This window comes from Trematomus bernacchii, unplaced genomic scaffold (assembly GCF_902827165.1).
Source record: "Trematomus bernacchii unplaced genomic scaffold, fTreBer1.1, whole genome shotgun sequence".
NCBI lineage: Eukaryota > Metazoa > Chordata > Actinopteri > Perciformes > Nototheniidae > Trematomus > Trematomus bernacchii.
This window is the reverse complement of record NW_022987821.1, coordinates 7,952,045-7,959,631: the sequence shown is the minus strand read 5'-3', so window position 1 is coordinate 7,959,631 and position 7,587 is coordinate 7,952,045.

Sequence of the window (7,587 nt, the reverse complement as noted above, 5' to 3'; positions counted from 1 at the left end):
ACCTCCATGTGTGAGCAGGGTCCAAAGCAAAGGGAGCCAGATGTCCTTGCAGCCACCCTACAACGTCAAATGTGCCTCAGAGGGAGATCCTTGGTGGGGCCAAACATGCACAGACAAGCAGCGCAGGATTACAAGCTTTCATTGAAGTCCCGCCCAAAGAAGGCCATGGACGGGGCACGGTAGCACCGAGGGGGGTCCTCCTGCACAAAGCCAATATCTCCCCCTATCCGCGGGGGTTTTTGGGGCGCAATGATACCCAGAGAGGAGGAAACAGGACACTTTGAAGGTTATCGAGCAGCCAGGAACCGCAGGGAGGTTGGACTGTTGGAGCGAACAGACAGAAAACACACTTCTATCAGCTGTTCCTCTCCGGCTGCGTCTGTGCGCCTCGTTTCATTTCCACAGAATGAAACGCTTAATTGGAGGATTGTTGATTTCCTCTCATGTCCCCTCTGACTTTGCCTGAGCCTTTGTTCTTTTGTCAGCTGCAAAGTAATTGATGATAATGCGTCATTCGATACATCTGCTGTGACCAGAGCCGACTGTTGTGCTGCTTTAGTTTGGCGTTTTAGATACTTTCCAAACGTCAAGAAACGACTTGGGGAAGGGTAACAATACATGCTGCAAGATGTCACCAGTAATAATCATTAAACATGTTTTATTGTGAGTTTCAATGTGTCATGAACTATATCAATCAAACATAACACAAATACAATCTAAATCTGTCTGTCTCAAACTGTGATAAATATTCTACTTTGTCAAAACAGACTCAAAGACAGTTTTCTCCCAAGAGCCATCATTGCACTAAACTCCTGAACTCATACCTCTTAATCATCCTCCATGTGCAATACACGTGACTTTGTATATATATATATATATATCATTAATATAAATACATACCTATTATTATGTACTACATTGTATACCCCTGGAAATAATTACCGCACAAGGTCTGATTTAGTCATTGCACATATCTGATCAAATCACAAGTTGCAGAGCAAGCAAGAGGTCCGTGTTCAGAGACGGGATGCTGGGAATTGTCCCAATAAATATTTCAGTTCTGGTGTCATGTTTGCTCATGGCCTCCCTCTCTCCAGAACACCTCTTTCTATGTATGACATGATGACTTCTCCTTAGGACAAAATATCACCGCGGTGCACAATATAGGTCACATGCAGAATGTGATATGGGCTTTTATCAAGCCTTTCCTACAGCCTGAATACTAAACTAATCTGTCTAAAAGCCAAATATCCATAAGGTTTGTGAAGCATCCCAAAAGAGAGAAGCCATTTGAAACATGTGCTTGCCATTTCAATGATTCTTCAACGGTCTATGTTTCGTAGAAGTATCTTCATCCACGTCCCAGAAGTCTGAGTAGAAGCCCTGAGAACATATTGAAATACGTACTGCGTTCATGGAGGGCACGCCAACGCACCGTGTAAACCTCATAACACACGGTAATTATTTACAATCACGCCATCATCTCTAATGAGAGAAAAGTGTTGAGTTGGGAACGGGTAATTAAAGTGAGAAACATGTCGTGTTTACAGCATGAGGTCAAGTGAAAATGACACACACACACACACTTGCACACAAAAGCACAGTCAGGGAGGTACGCTGTGCACTTAGCATACATAAATGAAATAATCTGATTTACATACAAGTGGGGTGCATAACAACTGTATTGAGGATCAGAGTGTGTACATAAGCGTGTGTCACTGAAATGATCAAAGATGATGGAAATAGCGAAGATGTCTCATTTCTGAGCGAATCCTATTCAGAGATTGAAACGAAAGACGAAAGGTATGTGTAATAAAAGTGATCGAGCATCAGCGATATGTAAGAAGTGGAACACGTTGTTTTCTATTGATATTTTTAGACTTCCCCCAGCTTCGTCCCTCATGAGACGAAGTTATCCTCACCTTGCAGGCTGCAAATAAAGTGAGAGCCAGCTCCACTCAGCTTAGCGCTCATGTTCTCCATCCAGATCTAACTGGTTCCATGCAGATGCCAACGTCACATTGGTATCCAAGTTGGCACATGGTTATTTCTATTAGATTTAGTCACACTCCTGCAGTTTGCCCCCCTGCTTTGTAGCAGTGTTTGCACTCCGTCCTAATAGAGCAAAAAGAGCACCCCTTGTCTGAGCAATTTAAAAAAGCAATTTGTTCTCTTTCTCCCTCTGTTTGCTTTCACTGTGTTCTGGCCCAGTGCGCTGGGAGCAAGCTAACCTTACATAAATTACTCCGAGTGCCTATGAAAATGTCAACAAGATGTGACGAAACCCCCCCTTCTTTCTCCCATGATGGCGTGTGTGAGAGAGGGTATTTTGTATTTTTTGTATTTAGTGATATAGGAGTTACAAGACAAGTGCAGTGTCACAGATACACAGAAGACAGTAAGGTGAATTCAGGTGTGTTGTGGGTGTGTGTGTGTGCGTGTGTGTGTGGTTGAGGGGTTAGACAAAAAGAGAGTAATACATGAGAAAAAAAACTAATTTAAATGATATAAGTCATGTATCCTAGGAGTGTGTGTGTGTGTGTGTGTGTGTGTGTGTGTGTGTGTGTGTGTGTGTGTGCTTAAGATGTCTAACGCTACACGAGTAAACCATTCATTTCCTTTGTTGATACTTTCTTTCCACGTGTGTTTCTCTCAACATGTTCCCGTCATCTTTAATGTCCCATTGATTGCAAAGCATGTTGCAAACCACGTCTCAATCAGCGCAAACGAAGGACACGCATTTCCATAAACAAAGAGGGCATGATTCCCGTGTATCAGCGGGAACAGGCCGGATGTTTTGGCTTCTATACCATGGCGGAGGGTTGACAAAAGAGTCATCAGAACCGAGGACTGACACTGAGAGCTCTTTTCTTGTAATTACAGTCTTAATCTAGTACTCCGAGCAATTAGTCAAGTGGAGGAGAAGCCGTCTCAACACACACACACACACACACACACACACACACACACACACACACACATAATCTACATAATCACGGGGGGTCAAAGAGCCAGTGTGTGAGTTCCTCTGTCTATAGCTGATTGCACAAGAGACTCCAAGTGTGTGTGTGTGTGTGTGTGTGTGTGTGGTTGGGGGACAGTTGGGTGGGCCACGCTGACGAGGATGGATGGATGAATGTGAACGTCTCTTTTCACGCTCCTTTCACAGCGCCCGGGCACATTCATCCGTCTCAGAAGCCGTTGTCATCTCGCTTGTCTAATGTTCTCTCCAACCACTCGCACACTGATGGATCATCCCAAAAGAAAACCCTCCTGTCTACGAATACGTTGGTGTGTGTGTGTGTGTGCGTGTGTGTGTGTGTGTGTGTGTGTGTGTGTGTGTGTGCGTGTGTGTGTGTGTCCTTGTCTTCTTCAAGTGGTGGCTCCAACACATTTGAACTCTCTCCCTATAGACAGTCTCTGTAGAAGCTTTTCAAAACTGAAGACCCATCTTTTTACATTGAGATGTGTGTGATGTGTTCTGTTCTTATGTTTGTTTGTCTACGTGGTCTGTGTTTTGTGTTTATGTTAACCGTAACATGCGGTTATTGTGTTCATGTGTCTGTGGTCTTCATGTTAACTTGTGTTCTTTCTTGTGAAGCACTTTGTGAATTGTATTTCGGTGAAAGGTGCTATACTAAATAAGCGTATTGTTATCTCTGTAAATGTTGCTGTGCGTGTGCGTCTGCGTGTGTGTGTGTGCGTGTGTGTGCGTGTGTGTGCGTGTGTGTGTGTGGACATCCAGCTTCTTCTGTATTCCTTTCTTGAGACAAGTGGTGTTTTTCAAAAACAAGTGAAGAAAACAGAGTGTGATCTCACGCTGCTTTTGCCCACAGCAAATGCTTCCTCTCTGCAGGTGGGAAACTTCTTGTTGGCGTCGCCTTGCTTTTTCCCTCCAACAATATGCCTCTTAAAGTCCTTTTATCTGCCACTATCACTACAGTGTCCAATCACACACACCTTCCCTCACACTTTCTTTCGACCCTGCGCAGCATGCAAAATAAAAAACACATCAATATTGTCTTTCTTTAACTGATCAGTCTTGAAAGGCTTTTAAATGTGTGTTGTTTGCCCTGGTGCGGACATATGGGTTAGAGTTTGGAAGAGATGGGACAGCAATGGAAAACAAGCCAATCGCGGTTGAGCGTTTGCCAGGTTTGGAACAAAAGGAGGAATTGTTTTCCCCCTGTGAAACATCCTGGAGTCTGACCCAAACATGGATTACATCCTGATACCTACTCCCACGCTGCGCGGAGAGAACGCCTGTCCTGGGATCAGTCAGGTAAACAAACACCGTAATGGATTGAGTTCTACTGTAAAGCAAGGGGAGAGGAGGACTCCCTTATGAGGCTATGTGTGTGTACACAGGAGGACACTATACAGTCTGTATGTGTTCAGAAGGAAAGCCTAGTGTTCGACTTCAGCACCAAGGACAGCTCCCTCTCTCCCAATAAGAAACCTTGGGTGTTTCTCAATCGCGAGTACGCTTGCTTGGTAGCACATGTCTGCCGAGCATCTTGCTTCAGAAGCGAGGCAAGAATACTTCCTGGCATTCGGAAAACAAAGAGTGGAACAGGCTAGCAAGTGTGCAGGTGTGCGTCATATGAGAGGCCCCGCCCCTTACATCTTCCGCCACAGATTTGGAGAAATTGGTCCGTGCGCAAAGCATTGTGGGGATTTTAAGACCGCGGAGTCTACTCATGTGCAGCCTCGATATTTCTCCAAACGGAGTACGCCGGGCTCGGTAGATTTCCAAGTATGCTGGAGATTGGAACAGTACTTCGGCGGCACTCAATGACGTAGTATGCTTGAAATAGTGGCTCTGAAGCAGCTTTACTCGCGATTGAGAAACACCCGGTATGTGTTCAGAAGGAAAGCCTAGTGTTCGACTTCAGCACCAAGGACAGCTCCCTCTCTCCCAATAAGAAACCTTGACTCAGAGTAAACCACAAAAATATAAAGGGAATGTTTGTCTGGGTGGCAATTTGAAAGAGTCTTTCAGGCAGAAGGAGAACAAAACTTACTTTCAAGGACTTCAATTTGCCCTTTTCTTTTTGCAACGATTTTAGAGGTCTTTTGGTCGGATTACTGCGAAAAAAAAGGCACTTCTGCAACATATAAAGTAGATATTATCTTAAAACAAACTCACAACTTTACACATCCATCCATCTCAATGGGTTTATGAATTAGAGGATGCACTTCTTATAGATTATATAGCATATTCAACTTGTGTACAGAGCTATCCTGTGTATCAGACAGGCTGTGTGTACTACCTTGCCGATTAGTGAACTCTGCATCTTAGCTAATGCTTCCTTTCACTAACAGTACACTTCAACACACATAAGCACATCCCTTCTTTATCATTATCGAAGCTTAAGATATCTAACGCTACACGAGTAAACCATTCATTTCCTTTGTTGATACTTTCTTTCCACGTGTGTTTCTCTCAACATGTTCCCGTCATCTTTAATGTCCCATTGATTGCAAAGCATGTTGCAAACCACGTCTCAATCAGCGCAAACGAAGGACACGCATTTCCATAAACAAAGAGGGCATGATTCCCGTGTATCAGCGGGAACAGGCCGGATGTTTTGGCTTCTATACGATGGCGTCGGGTTGACAAAAGAGTCATCAGAACCGAGGACTGACACTGAGAGCTCTTTTCTTGTAATTACAGTCTTATCTAGTACTCCGAGCAATTAGTCAAGTGGAGGAGAAGCCGTCTCAACACACACACACACACACACACATAATCTACATAATCACGGGGGGTCAAAGAGCCAGTGTGTGAGTTCCTCTGTCTATACTGTAGCTGATTGCACGAGAGACTCCAAGTGTGTGTGTGTGTGTGTGTGTGTGTGTGTGTGTGTGTGTGTGTGTGTGTGTGTGTGTGTGTGTGAGCGATTTAACCTGTGTGACACCGTACAGGAAGGCTCACTAAATGACAGTATGATGGCCCACACAAGCACTCTTGAATCACTGTCCTAATTGGACCTCTGGGGGACGGGGGTTCACTGATGAAGGTCCCAGAGGGAGGACAGGGTACATAAACCCAGCGCACCCTCACAGGAAAACACACACATCAACAGAGAAATATCCACGAGTTCTTAGTGTGCTTACAAGTGTATTGCATCAAGTGTACAAACAGACATATATTAGGCTTTTATTTTGAAGATGAATTAGCACTTGACAACTTGTTGGCTTCTGCACAACAGTCTAACTAAATCATCACTACGTACATTAGAGTAAATCACGGCCATCATTTATCAAACATTAATATTCATAATTACATATTACGATGTTAAACACTTCATTTGACATATGACCTTCAATGTTCACTTATATGTATTGACTTAAATGCTTCTAAGTATATGCTAATAGGCTAACAATGTTTCGAAACAACTCCATTTAAAAGATAATTGAACAACTTCAAAATAAAATGTTGGTTTTATAGTTATTTTATTTTGAAAGGAAGGTCAGAGCAGCTGACTTTTACTGATATTAAGTGGTGCATTTATGGTACTTACATTATGTATAAGAACTTGTGCCAGATCATTTCAATTCCTCTCCTCCCCACGGACCCAAAACTCTTCTCCAATATTAAAACCACATCTCTCACGTCCCTCATGTTTCCAAGAGCACATTTAATTGCTCGACGAACGGATGAGAAACTGTCCATGGTCGAAATGTATTCGAACCATCACATTAAGGGCTCTTTTCATCACTCAGACTCATCACTCAGGCCTCTCTTATAGTCAGTAAATATATTCCAATGTCTCCTCCATTAGGAAGAAAACTAGGCAAGTGCTGCGGCGAGGAAAAGAGCAAACTGTTTTTTGGTCAAAAACAAAATGTGCGTCAATTGGGTTTCTCCCTGTTTGCATGATAATCCTTTCATAAGCAAAGAGGCATGGGACGTAGCTGGAAGTGAGTGTTTTCTAGAGTGGACGTTGTTGAATGAGACTTACACAATATGTCAAATGGACTACATTCATTCACCATGCGGACATATTTTAGATAAAGGAAAGAGTCTGTCCTGTTTTAAGGGCAATTTTCTATCCCTTAACCAACATCTGTAGCACTTAGAGGATGCAGTGCAGTGCAGATTATGCTCTGTCAATTGTGTCGTTCTTCAAAAAAAGCACATTGTGGCATTCACACACTCCATGAGAGCCTCACACACACACAGATCCACAGATTGTTGTTAATAAATACTTCCCAATGTCTCCTGCGTTGTTAACCAACATTCGGAGCGCTTATAGGACGCCTCAAAGCCTCACACACATATACACAGATCTAGGGATGCAGTGCAGTGCATATTATGCTCTGTCAATGATGTCTTTCTTCCAAAAAAGGCACATTGTGGCAATCACATGTATCTCCATGAGAGCCACACACACACACACACACACACACACACACACACAGATTGAGTACCAGCAGGGACTTTAGGGTTCACTGAGCGATTGCATAAATAACTCTGCATGTAGGAGTGTGTGTGACGGGGAGAAGCATGCGTCTGTCTGTCTCCTGGGTGCCTGTGTGCCTGTGTGTGTGTGTGTGTGTGTGTGTGCTAACCACTACCGG